At 44.9% G+C, this 25,407-nt stretch overlaps 2 long non-coding RNA genes and 1 pseudogene across 3 annotated transcripts; 1 reads left to right on the plus strand and 2 right to left on the minus strand.

The window, feature by feature from the left end:
* Positions 1-1,880: 1,880 nt before the first annotated feature.
* LOC311594224 lies at positions 1,881-20,555 on the minus strand. The gene is made up of 3 exons (XR_014777996.1): positions 20,474-20,555; positions 4,290-4,452; positions 1,881-2,304 (listed from the first exon to the last, which is right to left on the minus strand). It is a non-coding gene; the product is annotated as an uncharacterized lncRNA (long non-coding RNA).
* Positions 11,553-12,351, minus strand: LOC311593866 (large ribosomal subunit protein eL37-like; annotated as a pseudogene). Its single transcript has one exon. The product of its transcript is annotated as a large ribosomal subunit protein eL37-like (transcript).
* On the plus strand, positions 20,523-24,856 carry LOC311594225. The gene is made up of 2 exons (XR_014777997.1): positions 20,523-20,610; positions 23,856-24,856. It is a non-coding gene; the product is annotated as an uncharacterized lncRNA (long non-coding RNA).
* Positions 24,857-25,407: the final 551 nt, after the last annotated feature.

Below are 25,407 nucleotides of genomic sequence, written 5' to 3' on the forward strand. Positions count from 1 at the left end.
ACCAGATGGACAACAGTTGGGGGCTGGCATGGAGACCAGGGTGTGCGCGGGGTGGGGGGCGGGGAGCGGGAAGGGGGTAGGCGTGCTCTGTTGACCCATTCAGCCCCAGACAAACTACAGCTGAACCCGGTGTCCCAGCAGGTAGGTGACTAGCGTGTCCGTGGCAGGTGGCCTTAAGTGTGTGGTCGAGGACTGGACTCTTGACCACTCTGAGCCTTGAGCTAAGGCTTTTGGCTCACTATCTCTGAGTGGTCTACCGCCTCGCAGCAACAGCATTACCTAAGACCTTAGGCTGGTGGAAGCCTAAACTCCCAGGTGCGCTCCAAGGGTTGTTAGACACAGTCTGCCCCTTAATGAGTTTTGCCTCGCATCACTGCGCCCTTTAGAGCCGGGGAAGCGGGGGTGGGGTGGGGTGGGGGTGGTGTCAAGGCCTCCTGCGGGGCTTCAGAATGGTGCCTGGGCTGCCCTTAGGGTGGATGGGAGGGGCCAAAGAGGGAGGCAATCTGTAGTCTTCTGCAGCTCTCTCCGCCCTTCCTGTCCCTCCCCCAGGGGCCTAAAGCTGGGTTAGGGCCAAAGAGAAACTCTGCCCCCTTGAGGGCCCCCTTGAGGGCCCCCTTGAGGGCCCTGTCCACAGAGGGCAGCAGGAGGCCCCAAGAAGGGAACAGGGACCCTGGAGTCCTAGTCCTTTGTCCTATTACTCTCTGCCAATCACTCCACCCAGGGTGGGGGTGGCCCCCCATTGAACCTGATCATTCCCAGTTGCGAAAATGACTAGTTTTGCAATGAACTCCAGCTCTTCAGTCTTTCGATCAGCTCTGTCTATCTGTCCGGAGCTTTGTCAATCTGTCTCTTGTCTCTTTGAACCGTCTTCTGCACTTTCAATGACTTCTTTTTAGTCTTTGTATTTTTTTTTTCCTCCCCAGACCCTTTTGGAGGCAGGGTCTAGTCGTGTCCGGGCCCGCGGGGAAAAATCAAATCAAGGTTCACCTGAAAGAGGGAGTGGGGATTGAAAGTAGGATACAGAGACGCAAAAAAATAACAAATCAAGTCAGGAAATTTCTGATCAAGATTTTCTTTAATGCAGACGAGTACGACTTTATATAGTAAGGTCAATAGATTCTATTCTGATCTCTCTCTCCCTAGCTCCCAAGGCAAGAAGAACACAATAACCTGAATAGCTCTCTGTAAGAGCTTCCTATTACTGAGTAGCTCTCTGAAAGGGTTTCCTTAACCCTCTAGGTGTTTTTCAGTAGGGACTTCCCTACTTCTTTCAAAGGTAAATAATCCAAGGATGGCCTGGAACATAAAGCCCTCCTCTGGCAGAGCTCAGCAGCTGGAAGGTCACAGTGTGCAGCCTAATCACGGGCTTTTTAATATGGCAGAATTTAGCATGGCTCCCCACATATTCCCCTTCTAAAATAAAATGATGGAGAGCCTGTCTTAGGTTGGCGAGTAGGCACTTATCATTGGCATATGAATGCCATCATTCATAGCTTGTCTTAGGACCGATAAGGCTCAGACTCACTCTTACCCATCTCTGGCTTGCCTCCATATCAACACACGAAGAAGGGCAGTGTCTTTGATCTCTATGCCGTGTGCTTGTGCTTGTATTGCTGCGATTGCTGAGACACGAGCTGTGTTAGAAAGAACAGAAGGCACAGGCTATAATCTTGAGCCCTGCCATCCCCGCCAAGGATAATCCATGCTGTAGATTACTGTTAATTCTAAAGAGATTATATCAAATGTGAATCTAGCTGCATCCTACTTACAAGGAGTCTAGGGAAGTCATCTCAAATCATTGATCTCTAAGTTAAGGCATAAACAATATTAGTAAAGCAATGGCAAAAACAATAGTAGATACAAGAATAATAACAGAATTATAACAGAGATTTTATTACTCAACAGCACACCACAAGTCCCTTTTTACCTGCAGATGAAACTGACCCTAACACTTAGGGTGGAAAAGTACTTATAAAGCTTAAAATCTGTGTTTCTGGAAGGAAAATATTTTCAGAGGAGTCCCTGCAAAGCACCAACTCCAAAGTTTAGTCAGGTCTGTAAGGAGGATGCCTCATAGCCATCAGAACACTCGAGTTCCCCTTTTCTTCTCAAACACAGGGATATCAGGCAGTGAGTGTTGTTGAACATATGTTATCCCAAGAAGCAGGTTGAAGAAGAGAAGGATCAGGAATAAGTGTCCAATGAAGCTTCCCCTCTGACCTCAAGATCATCGGGAAACTCATCCATGTCAGCATCCATTTGATGCACAAGCCTCTCAGGTAGCCAGCGTGCAGCGTTATGTTCCTGTGAGAAAACAAAAACAGAGCCTTGACCCATATTAATACAGGGTCGGGTCCATTCCACTGTCCAGTTAAAGGATCCTTCCACGTCACTCTAGTGATGGATGACTGAGTATTGCTGTGCCAGAACTGATCGGCTGCAGAATTTCCTTTGGCATCAAGCAAAAATTTAAAATAATGAGAACATGACTCGAAGCATTTTTAGGTGATTAGGGGTAAAGTTCCCCCTTCTTTACTTTTTGTAAATAGATTTTTGTGGTAGAATGAGCCCATTCCACCATATTTTGTCCTTGAGGATTATAAGTAGTACCTGTAATATGCTTTATGGAAAAAGAGTCACAAAATTTTGAAAAGCTTTGTTGACATACCCTGAGTCATTATCTGTCTATACATTAAGTGAACGAAAGGCATAATGTTGGAAAACAGTAGCTACTGCCTGTAGCTCAGCAATTTGAGCAGACTTAGCAGTAGTAGGAATAACATATGTCTGTCCTTTTACCACGTAATTAGCTCTTCCATTAGAAGACCCATCAGTAAAAATCAGCAAACCATCTCTCAAAGGCTGAAATTGAGTTATCTTAGGAAAAATAACTGGATTTTTATTTAAAAAGTGGAGAAGCTTATTAGAGGGAAAATGGTTATCTATATACTCACAAAATTGTGTACAAGCCAATGGCCAATTGTCTGTGTTAGCAGACAGCCAATTCTGTTGTTTCTTAGAATATGGTTGAATAATAAAATAAGGTTCTTTACCAAAATACTTTCTTTCTTGTATTTGACCTATATGAATCAACTTTGTAACAGCCAAATATTAAGATACTATTACTTTATTGGGAGAAGATGACAAACGTTCCCACAAGTTTTAAGTCTCAGGTAAGTTAAAAAATTTACATCTCTGTAAGTAATTTAGCTTATTAGTATATTACACCCTGTGGAGATCAGGTTGGAACTCAAGAGTTCCACCTGTGTTAATCCCCAAGTGCTGAGATTAAAGGTGTGCACCAACACGCCTTGTTTAATTATTTTATCTCAATTTTTTTTTTTTACCAAATTTATCTTATATTTTAAAATTATCCACTTCCTCAATCTAAACATGCTTTGCTTAAGGTATTTTAATCGGTAGGGGCAAGGTAGGCATTCATTAATGCATCAACCATTGCTATGGTAAATGGAGTCTTGGGTCCATACTGAGCACAAGCAGTCTTTAATTATTTCAGTTCTATTCCATTTTATAGGGGCATACTGTTTGACTCAGCTGTCTTGAAAATCTAGCATTCCTACAACCGGAGAAGTGAGCTCACTGCTCATCTCTTGTCCTTTGTTTCTTGCTCTTGGTATTCCAGTCTCTAATGGGGACATACTCTGGGGGCTATTTACTAGACTGAAAGCCTTCTCTCTCTGTCCTCAATGACTATTCTCAACATCACCATCAATCCTTATTCTTTCTAATTCTCTCTCTAATTGTTTCTGTCTCTTAGCTAAGCTAACTTCTTTCTCCAGGGTCTGAACCTGTCCCCAAAGTTTTTCAATGGGATCCTGTTGCTCTGGGGGTGCTGTAGACAAAGGCCGCCAGTCATGCTCCTGAGAGCGAGCAGCTTCCCTTTCTATATCTTCCTTATCGCTATTCATGGATTCTTTTATATCTCCTTCCAAGACATTTTTAGCTTGTGATAATAAATCTCTCATTTTGTTACTCTCATGTCTGGGATTAAGAACGTCCCTGATCAAAACCCGAAGGGAAAAAACACAGCAGATATCTCTTCAGATCCATTAGTAACATAGTGACCCTGTAATTTTTTATCAACTTTATCCCAAGGTTTTAAACTAACCACTTTTTTTCAAGAAACCATGGACATACTTTATCGACAAAATCTAAAAGTTCATCCAACTTTCTTTATTTACCCGTATTCTTTTAGTTTGAAATTTATTTTTAAATATCTCTTTGAATAAATCTTTATTATCGTTCTGTCCCATATTTGTGTTGTTTACCTTGTTGTTCCTTTGCGAAGCGGGCGACTTTGGGGCAAACGGTCCACTTGTCTTTTATTTATCTTTTTATGTAACGTTTCTTACATAATCCCTTGTTTTTAGCCCCACGTTGGGTGCCAAATGTCATGTCCCGGCCCATGGGTAAAAGTGAATCAGGGTTCTTCTGAAAGAGGGAGTGGGGATTGAAAGTAAGATACTGAGATGCGAAAAATAACAAGTCAAGTCAGGAAATTTCTGATCAAGATTTTCTTTAATGCAGACGAGTACGACTTTATATAGTAAGGTCAATAGATTCTATTCTGATCTCTCTCTCCCTAGCTTCCAAGGCAAGAAGAACACAATAACCTGAATAGCTCTCTGTAAGAGCTTCCTATTACTGAGTAGCTCTCTGAAAGGGTTTCCTAAACCCTCCAGGTGTTTGTCAGTAGAGACTTCTCTACTTCTTTCAAAGGTAAATAGTCCAAGGATGGCCTGGAACACAAAGCCCTCCTCTGACAGAGCTCAGCAGCTGGAAGGTCACAGTGTGCAGCCTAATCACGGGCTTTTTGACATGGCAGAATTTAGCATGGCTCCCCAAAGGTCTTGTGGAGCCCAGGCTGGCCTTACACTAGTAATCCAGTGGCCTCTCCCTCCCAAGTGCTGAGATAAATGGCATGCCCCTTTACACCAGACAGGATTTTTTTTTTTTTTTTTTTTTTTGGTTTTTCGAGACAGGGTCTCTCTGTGTTAGCCTTGGCTGTCCCGGATTCACTTTGTAGACCAGGCTGGCCTCGAACTCACAGTGATCTGCCTGCCTTTGCCTCCCGAGTGCTGGGATTAAAGGCGTGTGCCACCACACCCGGCTCAGACAGAATTTTTTAATTTAGTTTTTGAGAGAAAGTCTTGAAGGAGAGATGAACCTTTTTTTTTTTTATTTTTTTAATATGATCCCAAGTGTGGGATCGGAATGGTCTTGTGAGAACAGATGAGATTAATCCACCAGAAGACAAACCACCTCATGTGAGTGCTTGATTGTTGTCAGCTGAAAAGATCCCGTGAACAGACTCTGGGAGGAGATATATGAATGAGTCCAAAAACTGGAGCTGGGCCTTTGGAGACTTGGGATAGTTTTGGCTGTTCATCGCTGCACTTCTAGATGCTCCTAGAGAGAACTGCTCAAGGGAAGGTTTTGGGGCTCTGTGCTCCTGCTGAAGTTCCGGGTTCTGGTTACTCCAGGTTCCAGCAAAAGAAATCCTGCTGGCAATGCCAGGAGAATCATTCCTCGGAACTGATATTTTTAAGGTTTTGTTATTCCTTAATCCTCTTTTCCTATTGTTTCTGTTAATTGGGTTATAAGGGACGTATGGCGGTTAATAAGTTTGTAATAAAATATATTGGTTAAGAAAATTGAACCTACACGGTCTCAATATGTAGCCCAGGTTGGCCCCAATATTTAAGTTTTCCTTAGCCTCCCCAATGATGAAATAGTAGGCATAGCCTGCCATACTTTCTAGTGGCTTCTCGATGGCTACAAAGTCCTTTACCTTTGTTGCATCAAATAGCCTGGCATGTCTTCCCTGGACCTGTGTGGGCTTGCTGGGGTCAGTTGTTCATGATGCCTGTTAGCAGGACAGTGGCTGCTTTTTGGCTAAGTTTCTATCTGTACCTATCCCTCCTGGTTGCAGCTTTTGCTTAATTTCCAATGTTGGTGTCAAGTCCTGAGCACCCAGTCCACCCACGAAGGCTGGTAAGACCCCTGGGGGATGGGGCTCCAGGATAGAAGCTCAAGGACCGCAAGGGTCAGACCACAATAGTGACTCACCCAGAGAGTTTTCACTTCCTGCTGTGCCTCAGGAAGGCCCTGGGGTCCAGGCTGAGCTATGAAATGAAGCATCCCCACATTACAGGGGTGGACCCTGAGGCTCAGAGAGGAGTGATGGGAGTCGGATGGATCTTAGGAGGCTAGGGGTCCAGAGGGATGGCTCAGTGCTTGTGAGTCCTGCCCCTTCTTCCAGAGGACCCAGATTTGATTCCCAGTACCAACATGACATTTCACAACCATCGGAAATCTCAGAACCATGAGATCCTATATCTTCTTCTGGCCTCTGTGGGCAGCTGCGTGCATGTGGCACACAGACACATGCAGGCAAGACACCCATACATATAAAAAATTTTAAATGTTTTTCTTAATTAAAAAAATAGAGAAGAGTAGTGGCTCATGCCTTTAATCCCAGCACTTGGGAGGCGGGTTGCTGTGAGTTCGAGTCCACCCTGGTCTACAATACAAAGCGAATCCAGGACAGCTAAGCTAAGGCTACACACAAAGAAACCCTGTCTTGAAAAACCAAAACACACACACACACACACACACACACACACACACACACACACACACACATCTTGCTGGGTGTGGTGGCACACAACTTTAATCAGGAAGCAAGGCAAGTGGATCTTTGTGAGTTTAAGGCCAGCCTGGTCTACAAAGCGAGTCTAGGACAGCCAGGACTACATAGAGAGACCCTGTCACATACGTGCACACACACGCACAAAACGCACAAGCATGACTGGCTTTCTTCACATGCCTTCTAGCCTTCCCCCCTGTGCCTGCCCCCCCCCCCCCGTGCCGCCTTGTGCAGTGTGCTAAGCAGGTGCAATGAAGACTAACTGGGAGGCAGGCCAAGGCTTAGCCTGGCACGCAGCAGGCGAGCCTCCCCGGATTGGAGGAAGGCTTCTTGGGTGGGGAAGTTTGGCAGGAGTTCCCCCAATCAAAGCCAAGAGCTTAAGGGAAGTTGAGCTCCAGAAAGCCCAGGATGTAGGGTTAGTGCTGAGTGGGGTGGCCTGTGGCAGTGAAGGTGGCCAAGCCTTTATGAGAGCTCCTCAGGCTTGGGGCAAGGTCTCGATGGTTAAGACCTCCTAGTACCTCTGGCACACAGATCCAAGGAGCTGATGAGCTCTGTGTTCTGTGGCTTGACTGACTGGGCACTGTAGACGCGGTGAAGAGGGTAGGTCACTGCTATCTCAGGACTGGCTAATATCCTGGGAATAGGAGCTGGGGATGTAGCTCAATGTGTGAAACCCTGGCTTCCATCCCCTGGCTTCTATCCCTAGCACCACATAAACTGGGCATGGTGGCAGATGCCTCTAACCCCAGAACTTGGAGGGTAAGGTAGGAAGTTCAGGAGCTCAGGCTCATCTACAGCTACCATGAGTTCAAGGCCATCTTAGTCTATATAAAAAGTCTCAGGCCAGAGAGGGCTACACAGTGAGACCCTGCTTCAAAAAAGCAAAACGAAACAAAACCAAAAACAAAACATGCAACAACAACAAAAACTTCATGCCTCCACATAGGCTCCCTTATTTTATGTCCCAATGCTTTAAGTAATAAATATATAACAATGTAATTTTAAAGAACTTAGCAAACATTTGTGTGCGCACTGCACTTCGGTCTGAGCCCCTTTGGTCTTGCTCAGTTCACAGATAGATTGCGTGGCCTTGCCAGTGACTTGGTCTTTCTGGCTCAGTGTAAGGTAGGTCCAATATTGGCTTCTGTGTTGTCTAAGTTTGTTCTACTAAGTTGAAAGGTTGAGTGTACTAAAGGGTCCAATGACCTGAGTGGCAGGTGGTGCACCCTCAAATGGGCAAGTAAGACTTAGGACTTATTTTTACAAGGCAGGGTTTCTCTGTGTAACAGCCCTGGCTGTCCTGGAACTCACTCTGTAGACCAGGCTGGCCTCAAATCCAGAGATCCGTCTGCTTCTGCCTCCCAAGTGCTGGGAATAAACGTGTGTGCCACCACTGCCCAGCAAGACGTAGAATTAAAGTTGTGATTTAAAGCTGCCACTGCCTGTGGTTCACTGAAAGAAGCAAAGGAGTTTGTGAGGACAACAGACATATTGCTTGCTTTGGTGGACAGGAGCAGGGACATGTAGCCCACAGCTAGCCTTGGAACCTCTGTTATCAAGGAGGGAAAACTCTGTTCTCTGCTGAGCTAGGATGAAGGATAATGGCCACTGAGAGAGAAGCTACAGGGAGCCAGATTTCCATTTCTTGTTTGGAAGTGGTTGAAAAAAAAAGAGGGTAGTGAGTTCTTCATTACTAGAGGGGTTCAAACAGAGGCCAGATGCCATTTAAGTAGGAACAGTAGAGGAGACACAAGCCCCTAATAGCAAGCATTTACAAGTACATTATGGGAATGTAGTTCTTCTGATCGTTTGCACTTTTAAGACTAAATTTCAAAATTTAGAAAGGTAGGAAGAAATTTGGAAATTGCTCTCAAACTCACTGCTAAGAAAAGGCCTCTACAAAGTACACTGGATGAAATTCTCAAAGGATTATGAAGATATTTAAAAACAACAACAAATTTAGCCGGGCATGGTGGTGCACACCTGTAATCCCAGCACTCAGGAGGCAGAGGCAGATGGCTCTCTGTGAGTTCGAGGCCAGCCTGGTCTACAAAGTGAGTCCAGGACAGCCAGCATTTGTTACACAGAGAAACGCTGTCTGAAAAAACCAAAATTAACTAATTAATTGATCAATTAAAAAACTAAAAAACAAACTTAAGCTAAGGGTGTGTGCATACCTTTAATCCCAGCACTCCGGAGACAGAGGCAGATGGCTCTCTGTGACTTTGAGGCCAGCCTGGTCTAGAGTTCCAGAACACCCAGAGCTACATGGGGAAACTTTGTCTGAAAAACCAAAACCAAAACCAAGCCAAAAAAAAAAAAAAAAAAAAAAAAAAAAAAAAAGTAAAAGGAAATAGCCTGAGTTATATATCATATAAATGACAGTGACTATATAAATCTAGTAATGTTTGCTTGGTTGGCTGCTTTTTTAGATTTGTGTGTGGTGTGTGTGTGTGTGTGTGAGAGAGAGAGAGAGACAGAGAGAGAGAGAGAGGGAGAGAGGGGGAGAGGGGGAGAGGGGGAGGGAGAAAGAGAATGCATGCCATGCCACATGTGTGCCAGCACCCTGCACACACATCTGTCAGATCCCCAGCTGTAGTTACAGAAGATTGTGAGTTGCCCAACATGGGTCCTGGAAACTGAACTCCAGTTCTCTGGAGAGCCAGTAAATGTGCTTAACCACTTTGTCATCTCTCCAGCCCTAAATCTGGGACTTATATTGCATATGGCTATTTTCTGGTGCTCTTCCAGGGACATTTTCCCACATGAGATTGTTCATGGAAACTTTCATTTGAATTGCTGCCTATGGTCCTGGCCATTGTCCTTCTTGTTTAGCCAGATTGTGTATGTGCACGGGTTCTTTGCAGCCCTCCACCTTTGCTAGTTATGAATTTCCTGTTTCCCCCTAACCTGGGGCACAGTGACTTTGTCCCTAGATCAGAAATTGTCATGAAGGCAATGGTATCTTGGCTGGGACTTGAAGGTGGGTAGGGATGAGACCTTCACTGAATAACCATGATATGCAAGGGGTGTCCCAGGCAGAAGAAATAGAGGGCGCATTTGACCTTTTCCCCTGGTGTTGCCAAAGGCGTCTTAGTCAGAGCACGTTACTGGTCCTGCAGCAACCGTCCCTGCGCCTTCTGCAGCAGCCATAATTGACACATCACACCAGCATACACACAGCCTCTGTTTCAACCATCACAGCGGCACTGGCTCTCACACGGCTTCTGAGCTAATAATGCCTCATAAATCATTCGGGATGTATCCAAGGCCAGCTTCTATATACAGAGCTCTCTAGAAGACTCGTGAAGTTCAGGCGCACTTCTCAAGCGTTATACAGCTAGACTTTTCAACTTAAAATGCACTAGAAAAATTCCTGGGAATTAGGGGCTGGGGACGCGACCCATCTGGGAGAGTCCTTGCTTAGGATGCACAGGTTCCTGCGTTCCACCTGTACCACTGCATGAACCTGGGTGTGGTGGCATGTGCCTGTAATCCCAGGACTGGGGAAGTAGAGGCGTGAGAATCAAGAGTTCAAAGTCGCCGGGTGGTGGTGTCCCACGCCTTTAATCCCAGACTTGGGAGGCAGAAGCAGGCTGCAACCTGAGTTGGAGGCCAGCCTGGTCTATAAAGTGAGTTCTAGGATAGTCAGGACTACACAGAAAAACCCTGTCTGGAAAAGAGAGTTAAAAATTATCTTCAGCCATGTAGGGAGTTTGAGAGTAGCCTGACTCAGAAAAAAAAAATCCCTAGAAATCATTGCTTTTGAGATCAACCTTTGGTAACATGCCTTCTGAGCTCATACATGTTCTTAACTCTGTTTTTTAAATTTGTGGTTGAACTTACAGGAGGCTAGGCTCTTTCCCCCAAGAGGCTGACATGCCCTATTTCCAGAGAAGCCAATGCCCTGGGATGGCCTCTTTCAGCACCAGACACATGCATGGTGTACAGACATACACACAGACAAGACACTAATATACATATAATTAAAATGTTTACATAATGTGTATGAATGCTTTGCCTACATGCACATATATGTACCATGTACTTGCTTGGTGCCCAAAGAGGTTAGAAGAGGATGCTGACTTCCCCAGGTGATGGAGTGAACTAAGTTTACCCCAGGATATTTCACTTAAATCATTGTAGCTAATACATTCACATTCCAATTAACGTGATGTGATAAATATGCATAATGTCTGAGAAACTAAGATACTAGAAACCAGACATAATATTGCAGTCCCAAACATGGTTAATTACAGGAATATGCTGCCATATTCTAGGCTTATCTCTGTATCTCAGGATTTTGCTTTTACATTTCTCTGCATTCTCCATAATTTCTATAATAATTGCTGACTCTTCTATAACTGGAAAAATTTGCATTATGCATTAATGTCTAAGTATAAGAAAGTGGCAGGGGCCCCAAGGGTGATAGAGCTGAGTGGCAAAGTGCCTGATTACACACAAGGCTCTGGGTTCGATTCCCAGTGTCACAGGAATGCCAAGGAGGGGAGAGGGAAGACTAGGAACTGACTTGTGAGGAGCCTGGGGTGTCCTTCAGAGGTGTCTCCAAGCCTGGAGAGGGTCCCATCAGACCCGAGTCTGGCTGTTACCTTCCTGCAGCTGGCAGATGTCCCTGGAGAAAAGCCCTCTCTTTAGTGATTGTTAGGTGGAAGATCACAAGAGTTTCCTGAGTCTGTGGTCTTGTCTGAGATGCTAGACTGTGAGACCTGTGGCAGGCTGAGAGGTGCTCTACAGCTCTGCAGGGCCTGTGCCTGCCATGTTTCACAGACACAAAGCAAGCCTTCTTGCAGTCTGAGCTCTTGAGTTGTGCTGGACATCGCAGGTTCTATCATTGCGTGTGCATGTGCACAGTGACACACAAGTGGAGGACAAAGGACAACTTAGGGCAATCACTGTGTGGGCCCTGGGGATTGAATTCAGGTTGTTAAGTTTGGTAGAAAACTCTTTTTCTTTTTTTTAAACCAGGGCATTTATTTTATGACTGACTGAAATCCTCAAGATGAATTGGACGCTCCAACAGCCGCCCTCTTGGGTTTAGGTGTTGTTCCTTCACGGAATCCATGACTGAATCTTCAGTAGACAATTTTTAGGTGTCTCATCCGCCCGGTCCTGGTTGTGTTTCACCTCTTAGCCTTGGCACTCCAGTTATACTTTCTCTTGTGCTTGGCAGGGCAGCCACATTTGCCACAAGTTGACCTCTGAAGGTGATAGGCCTTAGAGCTACAGTGGTGGCACAGCGTGTGCGTCTTATTGTGACGCTTTCCAAAGGATGACGTCCCTTTCACCATCTTGCTTCTGCTGCTGAGGCCAAAAAGCTAGAAAACTCTTTTATCCACTGAGCCATCCATCTCATTTTTTTTCTGAGACAGTGTTTCTCTGTATAGTCTTGGCTGTCCTAGACAAACTCTGTGGTCCAGGCTGGCCTCGAACTCACAACAATTGGCCTGGCTCTGCCTCCCGAGTGCTGGGATTAGAGATATGCACCACCATGCTCGGCTACCTTGGCTATTTTTATTAACATCTCATAATCTCTTTGCCAAGAAGAAAACCTTTGGGTCCAGAGAGATGGTTCAGTGGTTAGGAGCACTAACTATTCTTCTAGAAGACCCAGGTTCAAGGCCAACAACCTTCAGGGCAGCCCACAACTTCTGTAACTCCAGTCTCAGGGGATCTGATGCCCTCTTCTGGCCTCCTCTGGTACCAGGCAGGGACATGGTGCATAAATAAACATCTAGGCAAAACACTCATGCATATTAAGTAGATAAATATGTAAATAAATACATATTTGAATTAAAAATTTTTTTAAAAAAATAAATGAGCCTTTGAGGATGGTAAAATGGTTTAGGAGGTGAACGTGTTTGCCTCCAAGGCTAGTGACCCCCAAGGATTCATGGTAAACTGACTCCTCAATGTTGTCCTCTGTTTTCCACACATGCACTGTGGCACGAACACACACACACACACACACACACACACACACACACACACACACACACAGTAAATTAAAATAAAATAAAATAAAATAAAATAAATACACGTATTTAAAAAAAAAAAAAGGAAAGAAGCCCATGATATCTTGGAACATTTGCTTTGGGGTACGTCACACAGAGCAGGCAGCCATGCTTACTAAGTGATGGCTAGAGCCAATCATGACACTGATGGATTCAATGCCCTTCTATGCCCACAGCATGGCTGGATTGGGTTGTTGAACTAATTCTAGAGGATGAACTGTGATAGACAGAGCAGAACCACTTCCAGACACATCACTTCTGACTTCCTGCTAATCTCTAATCGTTAGTAGCTTGTTCAAGACACTCAAGGTCTCTTTGGCTAAGCTGGGTCCTGGCATGGTTTAAAGTCACAGCCACTCCATCCACCTGCCTCACTGCATGGCCCATGATGATGCCTGCACATTTGAAGAAGATGTATAGTGAGTGTTCAGTTTGAATCCCCTTTGTCATGTGGGTATGGCCACATCTTTTGTTTGTTTGTTTGTTTTTCGAGACAGGGTTTCTCTGTGTAGCCTTGGCAATCCTGGACTCACTTTGTAGACCAGGCTGGCCTCGAACTCACAGTGATCGGCCCACCTCTGCCTCCCGAGTACTGGGATTAAAGGCGAGCGCCGCCACGCCCGGCTGGCCACATCTTTTAATCTCTTCTGGATGGGACAAAAGATTAGATATTAAATACAACTGCAGCTGAGCATGGTGGTACTCACCCATAGTCAGAGGATTTGGGAAGTAAAGGCAAAGGATTATGAACTCAAGGCCAGCCTGAGCTATATGAGACCATATCTTATTTTAAAATTTAAAAAAAATTTATTCTTCTCTCTTATATTACATCCAGACTGAAGTTTCCCCTCCCTTCTCTCCTCTCAGTCACTCCCTCCTTCATGACCCGCCCCCTCCATCCATTCCTCTTCTTGATAAAATGGCCAGCCTTCCATGGATGTAAACCAAACATGACATATCAAGTTGCAGTAAGACTAGGTGTCTCCCCTCATATTAAGGTTGGACGAGGCAACCCATTAGGAGGAAAAGGGTTCCAAAAGTAGGCACCAGAGTCAGAGATGGCTTTTGCTCCCACTGTTAGGAGTCCCACAAGAAAAATAAGATATAAAATTGTGATGTGAGCCGGGTGTGGTGGCCCACGCCTTTAATCCTAGCACTCGGGAGGCAGAGGCAGGTGGATCACTGTGAGTTCGAGGCCAGCCTGGTCTACAAAGTGAGTCCAGGACAGCCAAGGCTACACAGAGAAACCCTGTCTTGAAAAAACAAAAAACAAAAAAACAAACAAAAAAGCCAGGAGATAGTAATTCAGGCCTTCAATCTCAGCAGTAGGCAGAGGCAGGCCAGTCTCTGAGTGTGAGGGCAGCCTGGTCTACAGAGCAAGTTCCAGGACAACTGGAGCTGCCCAAAGAAACCCTATCTCAAGAAAACAAACAAAGTAGGAAACAACATCAACAAATAAACAGAAGTGGGGATGGGAGTGTCACCTTGATTCCACAAAAGCATTCTGCTAAACAAAACAAAACCAAACCCACATGCCTGAAAAGTGTTCAAATCTAGCCCATCACTTTTTTCTTTGAGCAGAGAGAAAGAGAGAGAGAGAGAGAGAGAGAGAGAGAGAGAGAGAGAGAGAGAGAGAGAGAGAGAGAGAGAGAGAGTGTGTGTGTGTGTGTGTGTGTGTGTTTTGGTGGGGGTTGGTCTCTGACTGGACTCTGTCCTTCTGTCTGGGCCTCAGTGATTTCAAAAAACAAAAAAGGAAAAAGGCAACATATTCCTGAGAGTCGTGCAGTAGGAGAGACTGCGCTATAAAGCTTTTGTGTTCTCTGGAAACATGCTTTATTTATTTATTTTTATTTATTTTTATTTATTTATTTTTAATGTGTATCCCAGGCTGGCCTCGAACTCCAGATCCTCCTGCCTCTGCCTCCTTCAGCAAATCCTACCGGCCTGCGCCACCAGAACCGGCCATGCTTTTATTATTATATAACGTTTACCTTTACATTGAAGAGGCTAGCAGACTGAGCAACATTTATTTTCCTCTGAATTTGCACTTCAAAAAACACTGGAATTCCTAGAATTTTTGCTAAATATTCTTGATAATCTGATAATAATTTTTGCATTGTTGTTATTGTTTGTTTTGGTTTGTTTTTGGAGACAGGGTTTCTCTATGATAGCCTTGGCTGTCCTGGACTTGCTGTGTAAGCCAGGCTCCTGGAACGAGCAGAGACCCGCCTGCCTCTGCCTCCCGGGTGCTGGGATTAAAGACTGCGCCACCACTAGCCATCCTGACAGTAATTTCTAATCAGTTAGTTTTTAGAAATAATGCTTCCCCTTTTTATGGTCCATAAATTGACCTTTAACTTGACTTATCCAAAACATTACATATTCTTCCTAGTATAGATATATTTTTAAAAATATTCATTTATGTGTTTTACATATATGAGTGTTCTGGCTTCATGTATGTCAGAAGAGAGCATCAGATCCCATTATAGATAGCTGTGACCCACCATGTGGATGCTGGAAACTGAACTCAAGACCTCTGAAAGAACAGTCAATGCTCTTAATTGCTAAGCCATCTTTCCAGTCCCATCTTTTTTTTTTAACCTGCATGAGTGTTTTACCTTCATGTATGTATGTGCACCACATGTGTGCCTGGTAGCTACAGAAGTCAGAAGAGGGCATCAGATGCCCTGGGACTGGAGTTACAGATGGTTATGAAGTACCATGTAGGGGTTGAGATTCAAACCTGGGTCCTCAGCTAGGCATGGTGGCTCATGCCTTTAATGCCAGCACTCGGGAGTCAGAGGCAGGAGGATCTCTGTAAGTTCGAGACCAACCTGGTCTACAAAGCGAGTCCAAGGCAGCCAAGGCTACACAGAGAAACCCTGTCTCAAAAAAAGAAGAAAAAAAAAAGCAAACAGAAAGAAACCAAACCTGTGTCCTCTGTAAAAGCAGCAGGCACCGCACTTGAGAACCTGAGGCAAGAGAACTAACTCACATTTGAAGTCATCCTGGGCTACAAAATGAGACTCTGTCTCCAATAATTAAAAACACCCTGTCTCAGCCAGGCTTGGTAGGTCACACCTGTAATCCCAGCTCTCAGGGAGACAGAGACAGGTGGATCCACAAAGCAAGTCCAGACAGCCAAGGCTACACAGAGAAACCCTGTTGGGGTGGGGGGGGGGGAAATCACCCAGACTCTGCTCAAAGTGGGAGCAAATTAACAAATATGTATCAGTTATCCCTTGAGAACTCCCATCCTCTTTGCTAAAGGCTGACAAAACATATGAAGAAAACCAAAAGTAGGGTTGGGGATGTAGCTCAGTGAGAAAATAAACAGGAGAGGAGGAGGGCCAGGACACAGAGCAAAGTAACTGCTAAAGCAAGATGGTTTCACAGCACTGCCTCACCGCAAACAACAAATACTAGGATGTCAAAACAGCAAACATGAACGTCTCTTGAAGCTGGTGGGATACCGCACAGGTCAAAGCTAAGGGCAGCTGGTTAAGGGAGACCCCATGAACGGTGGGAACAAGATCCTTCCTGCACCCCTTAACCACGATTGAGTTTCTGTCAACAGGTTTCACTGAAGGGGGGAAAAGGCAGATGCAGACACATCAATCACACCCCCTAGCGAAATCAAGCTGCCAAGCAAGAGAATTAGCTTCATATTTCAAAAGTATCTGAAACTACCACATTACAGACTACTGAAAAAACTACAAATATTCTCAGGAATATAGTATTATTTAGCAGTCGGGCTTGGTGATGCACACCCTTAATCCCATCACTCAGGAGGCAGAGACAGGCAGATCTCACATCTCTGAGTTCGACGCCAGCCTGGTCTACAAAGTGAATCCAGGACAGACAAGGCTACACAGAGAAACCCTGTCTGGAAAAAGAAAAATAAATAAATAAATAAATAAAATAAAAAGCTGGGCTTGGTGGCACTTTAATCCCAGCACTGGGAGGCAAAGGCAGGTGGATGGATCTCTGAGTTCGAGGCCAGCCTGATCTACACAGCAAAATCCAGGCCAGCAAGGGCTATAAAATAAGTCCCTGTCTCAACAAAATAAGTAAATGAAAATTAAATAAATAAAAAGAAAGAAATGAAAAATAATATAATCTTACAGGAAATCTGAGGGGGGAAAAGTCTGGGGCTGTCTGTTCTTCCAGAGAACAGGGATCTATGAGTCCAGGAAAGCCAAGGCTACACAGAGAAACTCTGTCTTTGGGAAAAAACAAATAACAAAAACCAGTATCATATCATAGAGCCCATTTGCTTCCCAAAATAAACACTGAAAAGATACATATATGTGTAATCCTTTTCCTTAAGAAACAGACAAAAAGGCAGGCATGGTAGTGCACCCCTTTAATCTCAGCACTCAGGAGCTCTGTGACTTCCAGGCCAGCCTGGTCTACAAATTCCCAGTCAGCCAAGGCTACACAGAGAAACCTTGCCTTGAAACAAACAAGCAAACAAACAAACCAAGAACAGACACAGGGGGCTCCTTTTCCTAAAAACACATAAAAGTGAGTACTCAGGAAGAGCAGCGACCTGGGTGAAGGAGGGTCAGTGAAGGCTGCTGAGAGCAGTGAGATCTAAAGAAACCTACAGATTAAAAAGTCATCTAAACCAGGCATGATGGTGGGACACGCCTTTAATCCCAGGTTTTTGGAGGCACAGGTCAGCCTGGTCTACAGAGTGAGTTTTTGGGCAGCTAGAGCTATACAGAGAATCAATGACTGGAAAAAAAAAAACAAAAAACAAAAAACTCTTTCTGGGTAAGAAATGGGTGAAAAGGGGAAATAAATGGAGAAAAATGCACATGAGGAAGGTTACAGAAGAAGCAATGTAACCTGTTTCTACATTCATCTGAAATTAGCCTCTTGTGGCCTCTCGTCTCTCTTCACTCATCCTCAAACCAAAAATAACCAGCCTTGACAAGCACTATAAATCAAAAAGGGCAGGTTAGAAGAGGTGGGGAGCGGCAGAGCGCATTCTAAGCGGGCCTGAAATTGCAGGCTAGCAGCTCCTAGCAAAACACATGGATGTGCTAGAAGCTGGAGCCCCTCACCACTGAGACAGAGAGGAAAGCACAAGCTAACCTGCTGGGAATTCAAGAGAGTACACAGAAGCCAATGCTTCATTAGAACAATCAGTTAAAATAACCCCATCCATGCAATGCCACTTCCTCACGAACGCTTTCCTAGGGGTAAGTGATCTCATACATTAACACATATTTTCATTTTACCATCTTCATTTTCCCTTTGTACATAAGGAACTAGAGTTAGCAAATAGCAACATATCCAACATCTAGTTCTGACTATTAATCAAATGTACAAACTAAATCTGAAGAAAGTCTAATGGACTTTGTTTCCACATTTGCTAACTTCTATGTTGAAATCGGATCTGTTTACAGAAACAGATCTATGTAGCTTCCAAGGTTGGGCCAATTTAAAGTCCAAAACAACCCCCTCACCATCTAAACATTCAAAAGTCAACACAGGACACACTGGACATTTGCTCTAATTCACCACTGCCCAGAAACGCCAAGCAAACGTGTTCTGTTCTTTCTGCAACTCATCAATTCCAGACAGGCATGGGGTCGTCATGAATGGAATCACAGCACTTGAGTGCTGAAGCAGCAGGATGGAGGCCAGCCTCGGCTACACAGTGGATTTGAGGGCAGCCTACAAGACTTTATTTCAAAAACCAAGCAAGGACAATGGAGACAGCTTGATGGGTAAGGGAGATGCGTGCGAGCCTGAGTTCAATCCCTGCCTACGGTGAAAGAAAATTCAGCTCCTAAATTATTCTCTGGCCTCCACACACGCCATGGTACTCATGTTCCTGTAAATAACACACACACACACACACACACACACACACACACACACACACACACATCTTGTAAGTTTCGTACATTACTGAGTTTGTTTTTAGACAGTGTCTCTCTCTATTTAGCCCTGGATGTCCAGGAAATCTCTAGGTAGACCAAGTTAGCCTTGAATTTACAGAGATCAGCCTGGTTAGCTGGGCGTGGTGGCACACACCTCGGGCGTGGTGGCACACACCTTTAATCCCAGCACTTGGGAGGCAGAGGCAGGAGGATCGCTTGGAATTCAAGGCCAGCATGATCTACAGAGTCCAGGAGAGCCAAGGCTACACATAGAAACCCTGTCTCAAAACAAAAAACAAAAACAAAATAACAAAAAACAGAGATCTGCCTGGCTCTACTTCTCAAGTGCCGGGATTAAAGATGCCCACTACCATACCTGGCCCACGTTTGTTTTGTTTATCTGTGTGTGTTCATATTAACTACACACAATCATTCAGGGCTTCCCCTGCTCCCCATACCTCCCATGACATATTTCTGAGACAGGATCACACGTTGCCCAGCCTAGCCTTAAAATGACTATATTGCTGAGAATGACCTTCAACTCCTAACACTTCTGCCACCACCTCCCAAGTGCTGGGATTATAAGATGTGCCACCAAGCACAGCTTGTTTTTTGTTTTGTTTTGAGGCAGAATCTCCAAAAAATATAGGCTAGGCTGGCCTTGAACTGAATTTTTTTTTCTAAGACAGGGTTTCTCTATGTAGCCCTGGCTGTGCTGGACGCACTTTGTAGACCAGGCTTGTCTTGAACTCACAGCAATCCACCTGCCTCTGCCTCCTGAGTGCTGGGATTAAAGGCATGTGCTGACCCCTTGAACTGAATTTATGGGCAAAGCTAGCCCAGAATTTCTGATTCTCCTGCCTCAATCTCCTAAATTTGACATTATATGTGTACTCCCCATCCCATACCTCATATCTTTCTTTTTACTTGAAATATACTCAAAAATCTATAATGCCGTTCATGCTAGGCATGGTGGCACAGACCTGCGATACTAACTACTCAGGAGGTAAAAGCAGGAGAATCGCAGGCTCACGGCCAGTCTCAGCACAGCGTGAGACCCTGACTCCAAATAGAAAGTATCAAAAGGGCCAGTTATGGAGGCGCTCACCTTTCATCGCTGCGCTCTGGAGGCAGGCAGATCGCTGTGAGCTCCAGGCCAGGCAGGGCTACATAGTGAGACACTGTCTCAGAACACCAAAACAAAGTCCAAAAAAAAAAAAAAAAAGAACTGGAGGCTTGGGTCAGTAATTAAGAGTTTGGGCCTCTCAGGCCAGGTGTGGTGGCTCATGCCTTTAATCCCAGGCAGAGGCAGAAGGATCTCTGCGAGTTCAAGGCCAACCTGGTACATAGAGTGAATTCAGACAGCAAAGGCTACACAGAACCTTTGCTGGAAAAGAAAAAATGAACGAAGGAAAGAAAGAAAATAAGTAAGTATGGGCTTCTCTTCCAAAAGGCCTGGGTAGGGCTCCCAGCACCCACATGATAGTTCACAACTGTCTGAACCAACATCCTCCTCTGGCCTCCATGGGCACCAGACAGGCAAGAGATGCGCAGACACACATGCAGGCAAAATACTACATGTATAAAAGAAGATTTAAAATATGCACAAAATAAAATAAAAATTAAAAGTACAAAAAGGTTTGAGGCTAGCTCAGTGGTAAGGTGTGTTGAAGCTCCGCCTTTAATCTCCAACACAACAGCACATGCCAGTCCAAATTTCTCTAAAAAGCAGGATAGTGGGTGATTTTACTTTTTCCTTTCCAAATTTAAAGAATTTCTAAGACATGTATTAGCTTTAAAAGACACTCAAGTTACTTAAGGGCTTATGAGGCTGATAGGCTAATGTTTCTCTTACCCCTTTGGGTGTAACTCACCGTGGATGCTCACCTGGCCTGTAGTTAATGTTTCTTCTACAGCCAGGCCTCAGAAACCTCGGCCTCACTCTCAAGCCTCTCGTGGATGCTTGCAGTTTACAGACACTTCACATGAAGAACCTGGAAGCAGTAGAAAGGTATTTGAAAGGTTAAACTTTAAATTTTTTCTGTGCAAGCTGGGCGGTGGTGGCGCACGCCTTTAATGCCAGCACTGGGGGAGGCAGGGGTGGGCAGATTTCTGTGAAGCTGATATGCGCGAGCAGATTAACACATTTCCTGGTACGTGGTGTGCTGCTACTGATCTAGCAAACGCCTTTCTCTCAGTACCTGTCCATAAGAACAAACAGAAGCAATTTGCTTAGTCGACATGCCAGAAGTATACCTTTACAGTTTTACTTCAAGCCTTGTGTCATAACAAAGAGACCGCTGTCTCTTCCACACAGTATTACATTGGTCCACTACAGCGACAACATTATGCTGACTGGACCATGTGAGGAGGTAGCAACCACTTCTAACTTGGTGACATGCACATCAGAGGATGGGAAATAAATCCAACTAAATTTAAAGGGCCTTCTACCTCAATGAAACTCTTAGGAATCCACTCGTGTGGGGCATGCAGAAATATTCCTTCTAAGGTTAAGGATAAATTATTGTACCTAGCCCTTCCCCCCATGAAAAAAGAAGTAGAGTATTTTAGTGGGCCCATTTGAATTCTGGAGCTAGATAATTCCTCACTTAGGTGTATTATTTTGACCCTTATTCCAAGTTTTACTAGCTTTGAATAAGACCTGGTTGCTGCGCAGGTTGCTCTACCACTTGGGCCATAGGATTCAGCAGACCCCATGGTACTTGAGGTATCAGTGGCAGATAAGGATGCTGTTGGGAGCTTTTGGAAGGCCCCTATAGATGAATCACAGAAGAGACCTTTGGGATTTTGGAGCAAGGTTCTACTATCATCTACAGACAACTATGCTCCCTTTGAGTGACAGCTCTTGACCAGTACTATTGGGCCTTAGTGGAATTCTGAAAGTTTGACGATGGGCCATGATGTGACCTAGGCTAGTCATCATGAGCTGGGTGTTATAAAGTAGGACATGCACAGCAGCAATCTATTATCAACTAAATATAAGTAAAATGTATGTGATCAGGCCCAAGCAGGTCCTGAAGGCATAAGCAAGTTACATAATCCCAGCCTGTAATCCCAGCACTCGGGAGGCCAAGGCAGGCAGATTTCTGTCAGTTTGAGGCCAGCCTGGTTTACAAAATGAGTCCAGAAAAGCCAAGGCCACACAAAGAAACTGTCCTAAAAACTGGAAAAAAGAAAAAAAAAAAAAAGAAGGTGCCCGACTGCCTCCTATGTTTCTACTCCCACTGCAGTACCATGTGTTGCCAAGCATGCCTCATGGGTGTGCCCCACGACAAAGAAGAGGAGACGAGGGGCTGGTTTAGTGATGGTTCGGCCTGTTATGCAGGTGCCACCCAGAGGTGGGTAACTACAGCATCACAGCCCCTTTCTAAAGCAACCCTGAAAGATACCAGCAAAGGGAAACCTGCACAGTGGGCAAAACTTGAGGCATATCTGGGGCTCAGGGTTGGTCTCTGCTGTGGGCAGATCTGGCATTGAGCAGCAGCTGTAGCCATGTCAGCCTTGGTGAGTGGAAGGCCATGCTGCCGAGCTCATCCTAACCTCCATTTCAGCCATCATGGACACTGTTCATGGGCCCATTAAGAGTAACGTGGATTTGCGTGTCATCCTTGCGCAGGGGCCATGCTAATCTTCTCTGTATCGCTCGCAAATTTGTGAAGCGTTCCAAATTTAAAAAAAAAAAAAAAGAGTAACAGGGATAGTTAGAGAAGACGCTGACTCTGCTCCCTTCACAGCCAGAGACTTGCAGCAGTGGGCCCACAATCACGGCCACTGGTCTTACCATAGTCCCCACCACCCTGAAGCATCTGGCCTGAAAAGGATGGAATGACCTTTTGAGAACAGTTACAGCAGCAGTTAGGTGACAGCGGGCTGCAGGGCTAGGACAGAGCTCTCCAGAAGGCAGTACATGATTTGAATCTGCATCTAATATAGGGTACAGCTTCTGCCATCGCCAGGATCCATGGGTCCAGGAATCAAGGGGTCAAAAAGGGAATTGTGCCATGCACGATCATCCCTAGTAACCCACTAGGAAAATGTTTGCTTCCTGTTCCCTCTGCCCTAAGTTCTGCTGGCCTAGAAGTTCTGGTTCCAGACTGGGAACCGGCAACTCCTGCCAGGAGCCACAACAAACATCCATTTGAACTAGAAGTTGAGACTTCTCCTGGCTCCTTTGGGTTTCCGATGCCCTTAAGCCAGCAGGCAAAGAAAGGAATAACAACTGGTCCAGATTAGCAGAGGGGAATAGGATTGCTTCTCCACAGTAGAGGTAAGAAAGATTAGCTCTTCTAAACTTAGTGGCGCATGCCTATAATCCTAGCGCTTGTGAAGGTAGAAGCAGATGGAGTTCTGTGAGTTCAAGGCCAGCCTGGTCTACAAAGTGAGTCTAGGACAGCCAAGGCTACACAGAGAAACCCTGTCTTGAAAAACAAAACAAACAAACAAACAAACAAAAAGAATGTCCCTCTAGGAGCATTGCCATCTAGTCTAATATCCATAATGCATTTGCAGCTCTATGAAGGATAGTTACATCATGTCACGTGTAATTATGACCTGGCTATTGTTTTCGTTTGGAAATTAAGAATGGCCTAAGAGGCCAGGAGGTGGTGGTGCACGCCTTTAATCCCAGCCCTGGGGAAGCAGAGGCAGGTGGATCTCTGGGTCTACAAAGCAAGCCCAGGAGCGGTAAGGCTACAACAGAGAAGTCCTGTCTGGAAAAACAAAAGAAGACAAAAAACAAAAACAAAAAACAAACAAAACTGCATACGTAGCCTGGCATGGTGGCGCAAGCCTGCAATCCCAGTGCTGGGGTGGCAGAGGCAAGCAGACTTTAAGGCCAGCAGGGTCTACATAGGGAGTCTCAAAAAATAAAAATAAAAATGGCATAAGTAGATATAAGCAGATACATCAAGTTGACAAGGGGTCAACATGTGATGGCTATTCTTAGTTGTCAACTACAATTAACTAAAACCCAAGCAGGTAGGTACATCTGTGACTTTTTTTTTCCTTAATTAATCATGTAAAGTGGGAAAACCCCCTTCTAATCAGAATCTTGTCGCTTTCTTTTTGTTTTGTTTTTTTCAAGGCAGGGTTTCTCTGTGTAGGCCTGGCTGTCCTGGATTTTGTGGACCAGGCTGGCCTCAAACTCACAGCACTCTGCCTGCCTCTGCCTCCTTTGTTGCTGGGATCAAAGGCGTGAGCCACCATGCCCAGCTGGAAAATATTCTTTTAATCCAGATCTCTCAAGGTAGAAGACCTGCATATTAATCTGGGCCACACCTTCTGCTGGCAGCCTATATAAAGGACGTGGAAGAAGGCAGCTCGCTCTCTCTGCCTGCTTGCTCTTGCTGGCAAGTCCGTTCTCTCACTGACGTTAGAGCCCAGCTCATCTGTCCGTCCTGCGGACTGAACAACTCCTGGATTCCTGGACCTTCCATTGGTGGACAGCATTGCTGAACTAGCTGGACCACAGCCTGCAAGGCTTCCAAATACACACATATCTCCTGTCCCTCCATAGAACCCTGACTGATAGAACACCTTTCTATTAATGCTTAATTCCATCTTTTTCTAAGAAAGGATCTTGGGCTACTGATTTACATGCCTCTGTCTCAAAATACAAATCTAAATAATAACTCAAAGACTAGTCAATGCCACCATTATCAATTCTGTTTCCTAACTGCTACCATGGCAAGAATAGTAAGTTTGTGAAAGGATACATAAATTATCCTCTCTGCTCTTCTCCCCAAAATGTTTGAGTGTGTGTGTGTGTGTGTGTATGTGTGTGTGTGTGTGTGTGTGTGTGTGTGTGTGTGTGTATTTCTTAATAAAAATTTGAAAAGTGAAGAGGCTGGATGTACAGGCTCCCATTGTAAAGAACAGATCCAAGAAAAGCTAAAGGGAAAAAAAATATAAAGGGAATGTAAAACTCAGTCTCTCCTGATACCAGAATCAGAAACAAAGAACTTTTCCACATAGCTTTTTCTTGACCAAGCTTAATGGCACCTGCAACATAAACTGATGAGAATGAGCTCTTCAACATAAACCTGGCCAAAATAATGCTTCAAATCTGCCAACCTACTTGGTATGATCCAGTTTTTCCACGCTTGCTATTTAGCTGTCAACTTAGACAGGGCCTTCCTATCCATCCAGTTCAACATATATGCAGCCTGGCTGTCTCATCCCTGTCTAGCTAAACCCTGCTTCCCAAGAGTCCATGTGTGTCCCACACACTTCAGAAACCCAGCCTTCCCTGTGTTAAGTCTCAGCCATCTCCACTCATAAATTGCCAGAAGACTTGTAAAACAAAAACAATGCTTTTAGTTACATAATAGTAACTTACATAGCCTCTGTCTTAAAAATAGAAATTGGTAGAGTTCTTGCTTAGCATATACAAAGCCCTAGGCTCAATCCCCAGCACACACAAAATAGAGCATGCTGGTGCACACCCATAAACCCAGCACTCCAGCCGTGAAGGAAGAGGAGTAAGAGCTCAAGAGTAGCCTACACCAGCTGGAGAGACAGTTCAGTGGTTAGGAGCACAGGCTGCTCTCACAGAGGACCCAGGTTCAACTCCCAGCACCCACAGGGCAGTCTGTAACTCCAGTTCCAGGGGATCCAATGCCCTCATATAGACACGCGTAGGCAAAACACCAATGTACATAAGATAATAAATGAACTATAAGAAAAAACACCTATTCAAAACAACAGCCTAAGCCAGGCGTGGTGGCGCACGCCTTTAATCCCAGCACTTGGGAGGCAGAGGCAGGAGGATCACTGTGAGTTCGAGGAC

The sequence above is a fragment of the Acomys minous genome (assembly GCF_964271855.1).
Source record: "Acomys minous genome assembly, chromosome: 3".
Classification (NCBI taxonomy): Eukaryota; Metazoa; Chordata; class Mammalia; order Rodentia; family Muridae; genus Acomys; species Acomys minous.